Below are 14,466 nucleotides of genomic sequence, written 5' to 3'. Positions count from 1 at the left end.
TATGGTAGGAAGTCAACTGAATAAATTTATATGGAATAAGAGAGAAATTAGCTGTATTCAAGCCAATTTTAACTTATGGATCTGAGTGCTGGGTAAAACACTTGAGCATAGACTAGAGACCGCAGATATGAGAGTCCTGAGAAAGATTAGGGGCATGAACAGATGGCAATATCATATTAAAAACGAGAATATTAGGAAAGAACTTGATATTGCTATCAGAGCTAATCGCAGGTGGTATGGTCACTTACATAGAATGGGCGAGGAAAGATGAACTTGGAGGAAAACTGTTGATCAGAAATGATCAACACTTCTGATGATGACGATATCAATAAATAGTCTCAAAGTAAAATATATAGTTCTGCATGTTTGATTGGAGCAAAAACATTACGTTCGAAATATCGATTGAGCTATCATTCCACTCTTATCAATTTATAGATATTAGTGGATGTTGAAAAAGTTTCTTATTTCCTGAAGATACTGTTAGCCCAGACAGCGAAACATGTTGATATTATACTAGATGTATAAACAAGAGTTAAAACCTTGTTATCTATTATTGAACACGAAACAATAAATCCTAGAGCAGTTGTAGATCAATGCGTAGGAGATAAGTTTCAGTAGGAAAAACTCTTGTTATTTTTGCTAAGGCGACTCTATAAAAGAATGAGGAGAAGAAAAAAAGACATGGGTGATATGATTAGGCCTTTAAATTATATATTTAGTTTAATTCTTTATCCAAGTGTAAGCAAACAAAGTTTGCGCCTGAAGATACTTCAGGCGCAAACTTTGAGGCAACCCGTGGCAAAGGTGGACAAAGCTTCACATCACTTGCCTTAGTATCCCATAATGCTTTCCATTATGGGAAGGGTTTCGACTTTTATTGAGGTCTCTTCAGTGGGAGCCAGACCCAGAGGTGATACCAAGGTTGAAGTATTGCAGAAGTCATGTTTACCTATACGAGTTGCTAAAAGGTGTCACAACTTATTAAATTACTGTGGATTAGAGAAAGATGTTGAAATTTTTTTTCCCACTTGGTTAGATTATATATTTAGTTTAATCTTTTATCCAAATGTCTCCTACTGAAGAGACCTCAATAAAGGTCGAAAACGATCTGGGTAGTGACCCTTCCTATAATGCATAGCATGTCTGCAAGGAGATGTGCTTTGCATTATGGGATACTAAGGAAAGTGATGTGAACTTAGTCCACCTTTGCCACGAGTTTCCCCAGTCCTGAAGATACTTCAGGCACAAACTTTGTTTGCTTACACTTGGATAAAGGATTAAACCAAATATATAATTTATAGTCTAACCAAGCGGGGAAAAAACTTCCAACATGATTAGGCCTATTTAGGTATCACTACTATAAAGACGACCTATAATTTTCCGTGTCTATAAGTGCTATGATGGTCCAGCAAAGGTTAGTATCTATGTAGATTACCCCCCCCCCCCTTTGTTTGAAGTAGTAGGAAGAACCGACATGACGGCAGGCAGTCGTAGAGGGAAATCCTTCAAGGAAAATGTATGATTATTGGTGCACATTCATCGGTGACGAAGGTTACTGTGTTAAGAGGGCACACTTGATGAATCGTGATTTAACTCTTGTGATCTAAGACAACACGAAGTGGAATATGATAGCTTGGGTGCTCAAAGTTCGAATCGCCTGTTCGGAGATGCGATGGGGAGCAGATTTATTATTCACCGTGTTTAATAAAGGTGGACAAACGTGTCGTCAGTTCAAAAACGTTTTGAATTTCGAGATTTCTTTGAAACGCAATCTAAAATATTTGGAATCATTTGATAAATGGCACTCGTGAGAAAAATATGCTGAGATTGAATCTCAAGTGGTGGAAGCCTTTAATAATGAATCAAATATTCAAGGTTGAGCCACATTTAATATCAACTAAGATTATGGCGGGATGAGTTTGTGCAAAATACTGAGAAATAACGTAAGGTTATTAATAAAAACCTACCTGCATTCTCCCCGAAAGTTATTTAACCTTCGAGGATATATTTCGAGACAAACTGAAAATGTCAAGATGAGAAATCTTCTTAAGATGACAACAATGAAGCGCGCTTTCTTATTTCAGAATGAGGAATCGCAGAGAAAACGGTTACAATGTGAGGTTTATTGTATCATATGACAAACACATCAGAGTGATTTGAATTTTGAGGCTCTTTGTGCAGAGAGCCTCAAAATTCAAGGTAAGCGATGCAATCGATTTTAAATTTTGCATAAAAATCGGTGCTGGAGGCACCATGTTACTGCAACAAGCAAGTAGTTTTTATCGGATGAAAATATTGGAAGGATCAAAAAATTTGATTCGTTCAAATGAGGTTAATATATCATTAACAATTGGAAGAATTTCCTGAAATCGCTAGCATTTTTTTTTTGCTAGCCATTGTTAGGTAATTTTTGTCATATTGCAATAATACGTAGTGACTGTTGGAATTTTCTCTTGTACACGAACTGACTTCTCATGAGCATGCATAAATAAAAGTAGTGAATTAAAAATTTTTGATACACAAAAGAGTCATTTAGATCCAATTTTTTTAAAAATATTATTAAAAAATAAAAACGCTTCTAAGAGAGCTCTCTTAAATTTATGATAATTATATTTTCCATTCTTTATTATTAATGACGTAGGTAAAAAATAATTTATTTCAAAGAGTATGGTACAGAATGTTCGAAAATTACATTAAAATGTCCCTAATTATTATTATTTTTTTTTTTTGAAATTTTCCGCCATCAAAGTTTGTATTAAAATAAAATCAAAAAGCTATAATACGAATATATCTAATCTGGTAATCAATGAGTTCGATGCCATGGCTTATTTTGAATTTAATAATAATAAAAAAATGTTTGGAATCGGAGGGAGATGAGTTAATCAACAAAACTCCTTAAGAATACATCCCTACTTTTTTTATACAAAATTGAAATATACGTGGTACAGTATATATGTACAGTCTTTAGCATATATATCCCCAGATATTATTAAGGGAAAAAGTGATCCGAGCATTAATAGAAAATGCCGTGAGATAAAAAGCCTTATGCAAGAGAAAAACCACGGAAATTTTCTCAGAAAATCAAAGTGCCAGATTCAAATACCTGGGAAATAGTCTTTCAGCTCTTGCATCTATCACGGACGAAACAGAGAGGCTGTCCTGATGGACAATATCAGATATAATAGTCTGAAAGAGCAAAATTCTTCCCGTAACAAGACTAGCTTGTTTAGTGTGCTGAATTTCAATATCATGCACATTTATTTATTTTTTTTTTATGGCAGTTTATGCAGCTAACTCTTATTGCTTGAAAAGATATTTTCAAGCAATAGGGAAGCACACATCGTTCTGAAAAACACGAACTTAGTAACGACAGAATACATTCAGCCGGAAGACCAATGATCCGTAAAATGAGATTCGTGTTTATATTCTCAACGAACTATGCATGACCTTCGCACACATCAGAACTGATTTGTCAATAAACAAAGATGAATCGATTTGCATTGATTTCGCTTTATTCGTCCAGATTCATCGAGAACTTTTAACTCACTCGTTGACTTGTCTGAGGTTTCGTTCTCTGTTTATGGTTTGTCGGTGCCGTTGCCAAGGTGATCACTCAAGCTCTGTTCATTGAAACATTTTATTTGGTGTTGATGCTAACATTTCACGCTTGCGTGATCCCTTGCCTTCTTTCGAATGCGTTTGATCGATGATCTAAATGTTTGTGTGAAACAGATGAATGCTTCGTGTGTGTTCGGCGATTTGAGTTATTTCTTATTAAGTCTACAATCAGCAGAAGCCGTTTTAGAACTTATATACAAATGTAATATTTCTGCGTTAAAAACACACCTCTCTTAATTATGACAGCCATCTTGAGAGTGCACATTTAAGTCAACAAATCACACTTTAAAGATGGCATAATAAGGTCATATTAAATTTGGAGGGAATTAAAACAAAATTGGAGATATCCCGAATATGGCAATATTAAGATCATCATATATATATACTGTATATACTGCGCACTCAGGATTTAATCTTGGGGGGGGGGGGAGTTGAGTAGACGATTTGAGAATACACACTACGCATCGCATACGGTCTATGACTGAGCATCTGCAATACTCTTCACACCAACCACAGTAGTATAGAAATAGAAGACACAACATAAATAATAAAAACAAATTTTAATTTTGAAAATTTTTCTAGTGTTTTTTTTTCTTTTTAGGTCCAGGGTCCCTTGCCCCCCCCCCCCCCTCTGGGTGCGCCACTGTGCACACATAAACACGTCTAAATGTGATTTCCCATTTACGGTACTTATTGCGACTCATATACTTAAGTATTGAATATATCAGCTCAGATTTTGTTGGAAAAGTGTCTTTCCACACCCTCTTCGCATTTTTATGATAAGAAAGGGTAACATCCTGCAATTTACGTTTCGCTTTTCGCCTAATCACAAAAGTTTGTTAATTTTATATATATATATATCCTGGCCATGCTCGACCTCGATGCAATCATTAAAATATAAATTATTTTTTATTAACCTTATGATCCGTACTTGATTAACTATCACCTTTCTTTACAGGATGACGAAATCAAAGAGGGTGCAATGCTTGTTATGAAAGTTTATATTCCTATCGCAGTAGTCTGTGGGTTAAGCGTTAGATAATCGGGGAAACCCAGTCACTGAACGTTTTCAAATCTCATTTGGTTCATGCCAAAGAATTTTGACGTACACTGGATTGCTTAAACGTTCTGCTTTTCCTGTAGCAATTTCTAGCCGAAAACAGCGTGACACTTGTTATCTGCGAGTTTTTGCTTTTTCCAAAACTCAAGTTAGCACTGAAAGGAATTCGATTTGTTTGTCTATTAGAAGCAGCAGCTTAATTTCAGTGCACAATGGCTTCTTCAAAGAAACTCTTCACACCACTGTTTATGGCATCTCTTTGAGATGCTAATTCCGACCGTCTAAATTTAGGCGAACAACGAAGTTACTTTAGCCGACAGAATATTTTGTGATATTTTTAGCATTTCAATTAAATTACTAAATCACTTTTTTTTTTATGATTCTCTTCGACAATTTCTCATGCTTGATTTAAACTTTCTAACCGAAAAAAATTGGAGGCTTATCACTATGAACCACAGAAAAATCGGATCTCACTATGATTTCTGTCATGAAAGCCGAAAGATAAACTGAAATCCCAGATAATATTCTGAAATGACGGGCGGTACTGAAGTAATGCCTGTTTTGATAGTCTTTAGTTCCATCACAATGAGTGGGCACTGCAATCGGTCACGAGCGCAGCACAAGTAGTTCAAAATGGCGGCTGTGATATATTATTATTGTGTGCCAACGCATCGAACGATTGATCTCCTTCCAACTACTAACCGCGCTCAAACTCGCTTACCTTTTTTGCGTGAGCCATTAGTAGCAGAGGCTCGACCAATCTTTGCTGCAGTAGAATCGTAATTAAGCTCCTTAATACGGTGGATGCAAATCCGATGAAAAGTCATCCCCATCTGCTAGATGCGTATTGAGGCGATACTTTCACGCAAAGTCATGGGAACCGCATTCTAACACAAAGATGTGGACTTGATGATAGAGAAGAACCGTACGTGGAATTCAGAACAGTGTGTGGAGAATTGCAGAAATGTATCCCAAGAAAAATGAAAGTGATCCTTCTTTTTCATGACAACTTCCATCACACACATCAGTTTGGAATACAAGCGATTCAACATCTGGCTGGAGTGATCCTCCCGATCTCGCCCTATGAATGAGATGCACTCCGAGGACACCATTTTGTGGAGAACACTTAGTTGAATCAAGCTGTTCGTCTAGACCTCCTTCGTCGAAGTAAATGTTTACGGGATGGGCACACAGCGTCTCAATCAATAGAAGCAAAATGTACAGAGAATAATGGAGACTGCTGAAAAACTGACAGAATGCTAGCGGAACATGAATTAATCCATGTAGATATATATGAGGGTTACTTTTGTATTATAGCCCTCATATTATTATTATTTATTTTTGAAACAGCTGGATTAGGTTGGGCGACGAGGCCAGTATATTATTATCATTTAATAGCGTGAGTTCTAAGGCTAGTTTGTCACTTTTGTGGAATGGAAAACAATCCTTCCATTTCGATCATGAAATACTCTGATTATACAGTGGCGTCTTCATAATTTTTATGAAGAAGCCACTTCAAACTTTATAATTTTATAATTAGAATGCGAAAAGGATAAATTAGCGCTTGCCGTGGAAAATCACATCACAGAAGAGAAGAACAAAATTACGTTAAATCAGAGAAAAATGACACACAAAGCAGGCATTGGCGAATGCCTTCAAAACCGTTTGGAAAAACTTTAAATCTAAGATGTGAAACTTTTATCAGTGATTTTCAACTTAAGGTAAGTTAGCGGGTTTCATACGGTGGTCGGAGAGTTTTTTTTTTTTCCTCCCTCATCCAGGTCAATAGGCCAGGGGAACACATGCGATTTACACACAAAAATATTTATTTCGGTATAAAAACTGACCACCGTATCTTGAAATTATGGCTATAAAAAGCTGATCAGGCATTTAAGGCTTACCAGTGCTGGGCATTATTATTTATACTGTTGTTATGCCAGCGCGATCAAAGTACTCAATCACTCCTTGTCACACAACAATAGCTTGAGATGACGTCACAAGCAAACACATTCTAGTAAGCTCTCGCAGTCAAGATAATTACATGCGTGCCCATAATTGTGCCATTTGGAATAACATTTTCTATAGGAGCTTCAAATCGGTTGAATGACACGTGATTCTGAACAGCTCTTTGAGTACGAGTGTTTAACGTCTTAGAGAAAAATCTTACTAGACGTATTACACAATGACTACTGCTTACGTATTTAGAAAAAGCATTCAAATTAGCTAAATTACTAGCAGTGAGGTAGGTACCTTTGATGGATGAGTTTTAAAGATGATTTATGAAAGAAATGCACGCGATGTCTTGTTTGCGTTGGAACATTTCACGCATGTTCTCAAAGCTGTCTATCCGGAAGACTCGTTAATTCCGGTGCTTTAACTTGACACAAGAAAGTTATGATTACTGACATGTGTTGACACCGATCTCCCTCCCGGACAGCTGCATTTTTTTTTCCTCCCTCTGCCGGTAACGAAAGCTGCACTTCGTAAAAAAACAAAAGTAGGTCGCACTAAGAACATCTGCAACTTGTAATTACTTTTATAGGATTAAGTGAAAGATTACACGCAGTAGTTATTCATCAGAAGGCACAGAGCGAGTCTGTAAGTGGTTCTGAAGAACGTGTCAGTGGCAACAGGGGCCTCTCTTGCAGCCGAGCGATATCCTTAATTATCACGTGTCCATCCTTCTGTTGCTACGCTTATTAGCTTTGGGTGCAGTACAGAAGTTCTGCGGATCACGGACAAGGACCTAAAACAAAATTAGGGTTCAACGTAACGATACCAGAAATAATAAGTGTCCAACACAGTCACTTAATTATTAAGAACTACCTTCCCCTCCCTCGGAAGAATAATTGTCATATGACACATGGTCCAAGACGATATCATTTCTCATATAATCGACTTCCCTACGTCCACAATTAAATAAAATTAGTGGAATCATTATATTAAATAGTTATGCTTTTAACCCCAGAACACTTCGCAAATGGCATAACAGTTAATTAAATGGACCATCCCACTGAATCTTCAAATATGAGATCCGTGCTCTCTTTTCATCCTAAGGATGAAATGGAATATTCAAAATCTAAACATGTACTTTTTATCCTCGATCCAATTTGTTTTTACAACCATCTGTCTTCATCTGCTAAACGATGACGTGTGTTGTTTCATTTAGTGCCATCGATAGGACACGGCCGGTGATTGGAAATATATTTATCAAGGAGGCGAGGAACTTAGGAACTTCGGGCTTTTTAACTGAAACTGAGTTAGTCAGTACCAAACTGATAATTTCTTCCATAGATCTGCAAGTTTCTTCACATTTGAACTTTTAGTTAACTGTCGGGAAAAAGTGTACTTTAAGTAGTTTCGAAAAGTACTAAAATCGTAAATACTTGAAGAATATCAAGTACATTTTAGAACACTTTTCCAATTCCTATCTTTTATTTATTTTTGTGGTTAATCTGCTCTTTGTATACTAGAGAGGAGGTTGCATTTCACACCATGATATACTTCCTATCGTCAACAGTATGGATTGGGCATAGAACATTTAGTCTCGAGACTGTAGACTGCACTATGCTTTTTTTCCCCTCCATCTTCCCAGTCCTTTCTCATTGAAATCCCATTAATCACAATCAAATTAATGGAAGTTCAAATTATCCCCCCCCACAAGATTTCAAGTATTTCTCCAAAGATATTTAAAGTCAGAACCACATAGTTTAGAATTTAATAAAATAAGATCAAATTTGGACAAGAAAATGAACATTAAACGCGTGTAAACGAGAATATGGAAGGGCCCGTATAATATCGAGTATCAATTAACATCGCTTTTTTTTTTTTTTGGTACTGATGAGGGATTTTATGGTTGCAAAAACAAGACAGCCCCAATCCGGAAATGCAGCTCTGCTTAGCTGTACTCCTGTGCCTTCTGCATGCATGAACTGTGTTTGTCCTCAGATCTCCCGCAGTAATTCACGCGGCTTGCCGTTATCAGCAAGGTTCCTTTTGTGCTACCCCTCGACTGGTGTGACTCCAGTGTCAGCTGCCCTTGACAGAGCGGGATTAGGACACGTCCGGGCCGAGCATGTTACAAGCGCAGCGTCTAATGATCCGATAGGCGGACCAGAAACTCTATGCCCGCAGCACGCGCGGATTTTTTTTCATCTCCCCCCCCCCTCCTTTTTACAGAGAGCGAAGCTGCTTTGTGATCCGCATGCCATCCTTTCCAACTGATGAACCTTAGTGGTTCGTAGTTGTGGACAACGTAAGGGGTGGGGGAGTGAAGGGGGAGTGGACGTGATTAGCACACTATGACTCGGTCAGCTGTTATCTATTGACCTGACGGACAAAATGTGTGAACTGTCTTCATCTATGGACTTCCAGCTGACTGTACATCCATACAGCATGAGGGGGGGGGGGAGAATTGACGCACGGGTGTAATGGAACCATCACAACCTGTCACAACCTCATGTTTTTTTCCTTTCGTGTCAAATTGTTATTTCTTGTAGCCACGTTGTTTGAGGGGATGGGAACAGGAAACACATTAGCACATACTCTGGGTTGTTACTGGTTCCCTTTCTATTCTCCCCGACACCATCTTAAAAAAATAAAATGAAGGGAGAAATTCAATAGCCTCCCCTTACGATTTCTGCAAAGAATGCCAAGCACACAAACCTTTCATATGTGAGGCAAAGCACAGCAAATGAATGGGTGCCTGGAACAGAAAGAATAGATCACACGCGAATGTGTGTTCTGTAAGCGCACGTGACACTTATGTTTATGTATGATTATCACCGTGCAATTTGCGAAAATTCAGTTACTCTATGTCTGCCGAGATCAATGCACGAGTTAGAATGTTTCTACTGACTGTTACGTCATTTTCATGTTTTCTATAAAACTGAAAAGACTTCTTATAGAGCGCCCGACGTCATTACTTGCAATTTTTAAAGGGCTTATGATTTCACACTCCTATGGCTTCAGAAACATCACAAGGATTCAAATTTAGGGCTATAATTTTTTTCCATATTTGAATTTTTATTTCCTTTTAGGCGAATATCCCGATGCTGATTTGAAGTGATGGGAATGCTTTTTTTTTTTGCAGGTCTGACAGAATGAAATGATCTCATAGAGCCAAGAAACGTTTTATTAAGAATCGTATCGTTAGCGCTCCCCCATATCATTTCAGATATTCTTAGAGTACAAATGTGTCAGAATTTCAGTTCTTTGTTGGGTTAAAAACGACACATTTCTTATCTATTGCTCCTCAAGTGATGAGATTTACCATCAAGTGATAAAGGTGTTAGGTTGGGCGACGCGTCTCGAAGGTGCTTATCACTACAAGCATGCACAAAGAAATAGAGCGCCACCTATAGGACAAGAGAAACTCACCGATAAGTTAAATATGTTTAATTTCCCTGCGGTATCTACTTTGTTTCTGCATTGTGTTACGGGAAATATGTCGAAATATTTCTCAGAAAAGTCAGTAATTTGAAAAGGAAGCAAATAATGAAATTGGAAGCCATTTTAATGTTCAGCTCTAAAAATTAGACGATATCAACCCAGTGACCGCAGAAATTGGTTTCGTACATGATTAAATAAAGTCAACAGATTTCTAGCAGCCCTCGATGCAATTCATCGAATCTCCACTCTCTAACCAATTGTACATGATGGTGGGGGGGGGGGGTTACGCGCACTCGCAGATAGTCGCTGTTAATCGTGCAAAATGTCATCGGGCCGGTGCATCACCCACTTGGGCTATTGGCCATAAACTATGAATGTCAGGAGTTTATTATACTCCAGAGAGAGACACAGTAGAAGTTGGCAATACCGTTGTTTAAAAACTGCTGCCAGGAGACCGTCACGTAATGGCACGTGCCAGGCTGGCAGTGTCATTTACTAACATAACGTGTTCAGTACTCCGCGAGAGTTAAAACTACGAGCGAGTTCAATTGTTAATGGAGGTCTGCAAGTCACTGACTGTGAAACGTCTGCTGGCTTGCTTTATGAGTTGTTTAGTGAAGTGGCACGAGATTCTCCGATCGTTTTTTTTTTTTTTTTTCATTCTTTTGTTTGCGTGTTCTGTAAAAATTTGTTTCACTATCTTTCCATCGCGCGAGGTTTGCCATCACGCTTCTCTTCTATCCTGGGAAAACAAATATTTTGAGGATTGGCTGCTTCTGCAATCCGCTAGAGGCAGTAGCTCACTTATCTATATGGATTACCCAGAAGCGCGAGATATAAATACGGGTTACGTGTTTGTATTGCGGTACGTGAGCAAAGTAAATCACTGATCAGCCCACTGGTTGCTGCAGCTATGTACGCCCCCCCCCCTTTTTTTTTTCTTTTCTTGAGGAAGTGCCAGCGAACTTTCTACACTAGAAAACCAGTTAAGAGTGCAGATAAAGAGGGGGGGTTTGTTTAGTGAGCACAATCACGTTTATGGTGACACTAACCAGCTCGTGAGTTACACGGGAAAGGAGGGACAAAAGAGCTTTTGGTGTTATTAGAATAACAATGTTTTCGTGGTGAAAAGCCCGCAGTATTGCGTTGGATGCGGTCAAGGATTCTCATCGTTACCCGGGATACAATAGGCCTAACATTCCATCTACTGGATGCTGCACGAGTCAAGTGACGGGCTCAACTGTGGGACGTGAGAAAAAAAGGGAAAAATCACCACCTGTTATTTGATGATGGGGAAAGAGATTGCCGATTCATCTGTAGGTTCATCTAAACAACTATAATCTGGTCAAGTAAAAATTGAACCAAAACAACTGTCCTTTCATTTTTAGCTTGAGATCAGAACAGGATTTTCTTGTTCGAAGGCTTAACTCAAAGCTCGGTCATTTTGGCTGGCTTAATGTGCTCAATATGTTAATTACTTTAGTTATTTCAACAGATAAATTAGCCATAACTGTAACTGATAATCTTGCATTACTTTAAATGAGGTTTAATAATACAGGTTCGGTGGTTAGCCTAGTGGCTGTGCGCTTCGCAACCATATGCCTGGGAAAGGAGTGTCCTGGGCTGGATTCCCGTCGTCGGCGTGAGGAGCTTAAGGATCTTTCTCAGATATAGCCAAGTTAGCAGGTCTTGGGCGTGGACAGCAGGGTTTTTCCTCCCACAAGCAGGCAAACCGGCCCCGTAAAAACACGCAGCTACAGCCATAGTATATACCGGGAGGCATAGGGCTAGCCATCTAATTCCCTAGAAATGTACCTCGGGACGGGTACGACTTATAAGAGCTTAAGATAACTCTGTAACAGGAAGAAGATAATTAGGACAATGTAATTATAATACAATATTGTACACAACGAATATCCATCTAAGAAAGCAGAGAAGAGGATGGTCAGGGTGGTTTATTTATTATTTATTTGTTTATGAAGAAAGAATTCGATTGTGTAGGCTTCAAACCATAGCGTAAAGAATTAAATGGGAACTTGCTTGTAGTTTATATAAAGCGAAAAGCAGCTAAAGAAATTGATCTTAATACAAGTATGGCGAACCAGAAGACAATTTTAACATAATATCTGATTATCATTAAGAAAATATTCTTTTAGTAAACGGGCAGTCAATTATTGGAACAAACTTTCAATATACTTCTTGAACGTCATGTTCAGAGACATGACGTTCAAGAAGATTCTGGACAAGTATTTCGGGTCATTCACTTAGTTTAAGTGGTATTTAGATGCCTTTATTGGTTGGAATCTTTTCTTTACTCTTGAATCTTGTTCCTCATTGACACACTGTATAAGTGCTTCCCTTCATCGGATCGAATCTAATAGTAAAAGAACTAGCTAGCTAGCTACAAAATCCTTCTTAGGTTGGTAATTCCCTAGAAATGTACCATCAGAGACGAAATATGCTGTTTGGTTGTAGTTATTTGCAAGTAATTCAGCCTTCCCCCCCCCCCTTGTAAGTCTTATCTGGTTGCTAAGAGGCGCGTCTATTTATCAACATTGGAAGAAATGGCTAAGAACTATCTGAAAAATGAACTAATAAAAACTATTCCCCAAAGGAAACTTCGTATGAGCTTCACAAGTCTACGTTGTAACATGAAGGCAAAAAATTTCAACTTAACAGAAATTAAGTGTTGGAAGGTTTCAATATTATTTTTACTACAACAGAAATTTTCTGGACTTTCATAACAAGTGAAGGGGGGTTGAAAACAAAAGATGGCATACTGGATGGAAAAAAAAAAAATCTAACCAGCTATGAGGAGTGATTATATGTAAACCACTCCTTTACCAGTAGAGTACGTATTGTAACACGACATCGATGAGCAACGCGCGCGCACGGCATTGTTCTTCCACGCCTAACAGACCATCATTAACACATATATACGAGAAGAAACGCCAGCAGCCAGTAATCTCGAGAAAATATCAATTCTGCTTGATAAGTGGGATGAGGTCTGTCATTAGCACACAGGACAGGGTTCATAACGCCCAGCGGCCTTGTTTAAATCAGTTAAATACCCACTTTCTGGTCGCTGCGAGCGTCATCTATGTGTACGCAACTGATCCTCGGGGGTACTTATTCCGAGAGTCGTTCTCTTCATAATTAGCATGGCCTTATCTGGTGACGCTGCGACTGCTCATAATTCACGAGGTTATGGAGACTCGCGAGCATATTTCCTCTCCAGCTTAGTTTCTTAGTAAAATTTGTCAGGCGTAGAGCTGTTCCGCCGACCTCGGAGGCAAATTATTTTTTATAAGGGTGGTGCGTGGTAACATACTGATCAACTCGCATGCTCTTTCATTAGCAGAGGGCTTTCATTATCTTCTCCAGTCCGGACATTTCTAGGGGAATTACGACTAGATCCCCGTCAGTATATGCGGGTAGAGTAAACGCATCATGTATTTTCTATGTGGCCATTCTAATTCCGAATTAATGTTCGGGACTTAATTGTGAAAACTCAAAGCTCCCGGAATTCATCTTGTGTGTTGTTTTCATTGCTTTTTATGCACACACGCCTGAATTTCGGTCTGCCTGAAATTATTCAACATCCGCGGATTAGCAAAATAAATGGGATGGAAGAAGGAAAGAAAGAAAAGGATAGAGTTCAAAGTTCTGCGTTGCAAATGCTCCAAAAGGTCGCTCAACTTTTACTAAATAGCTTAGTGTTTTGAAAGAGAATGTTCACCGAAGACTATCGCTGTAGGTAAATGCTGGAGTTGAATGTGAATAGCAATATTGCCGGTAGGTACAAAGGCTGGTTTGTTCCAGTGATATTGAAAACAAAAATTCCCATATCTTTTCTATTCAGAAATTGATAAACAGATTTAGACAGTGCCAGGTGAAATTTAATAATTCTTAATGACTTTATGGTTCGTTATAAGTTATCCATTTTGTGCATTGCAAAATATGTTTGGATTCTCTTTAAATCTTAGTTTTTTTTTTTTTTTTGTTCAAAATTTTAATTTTTCAGACTAACCCGCTCCTCGATTCGGAGTCCATTTTATTCTGGAGGCTGCAATTCTCCTTTCGACTGCACTTTTTTTTTTTTTTTTTCCTGTTCTTCAGAATCCATCTTTTACTGGTCACAATCTGCATTATGTCTCAATACATGATGGAAGAAACGTAGAGATAGTACAGCAATGAGCGTTCTTCTCCAATGATAGCCTGCAGCAACGACTAATTCTCATCATGTGTAACGTTACAATAGAAAGAGAAAATATTTATACAACGGAATGCATGCAAACGCCTTATATCCTCTTGAATGTCAATATCGGAAGAATTTGACTCCATTGACAGATTTGGAACCTACCTACCTTTCCTTTAGAACTCTCTTGAGTAAATAA

The sequence above is a fragment of the Typopeltis vanoorti genome, chromosome 7 (assembly GCF_054136105.1).
Source record: "Typopeltis vanoorti isolate ZY-2024b chromosome 7, IOZ_Tvanoo_1.0, whole genome shotgun sequence".
In the NCBI taxonomy this organism is placed as follows: domain Eukaryota; kingdom Metazoa; phylum Arthropoda; class Arachnida; order Uropygi; family Thelyphonidae; genus Typopeltis; species Typopeltis vanoorti.
This window is presented reverse-complemented; position numbering follows the sequence as displayed.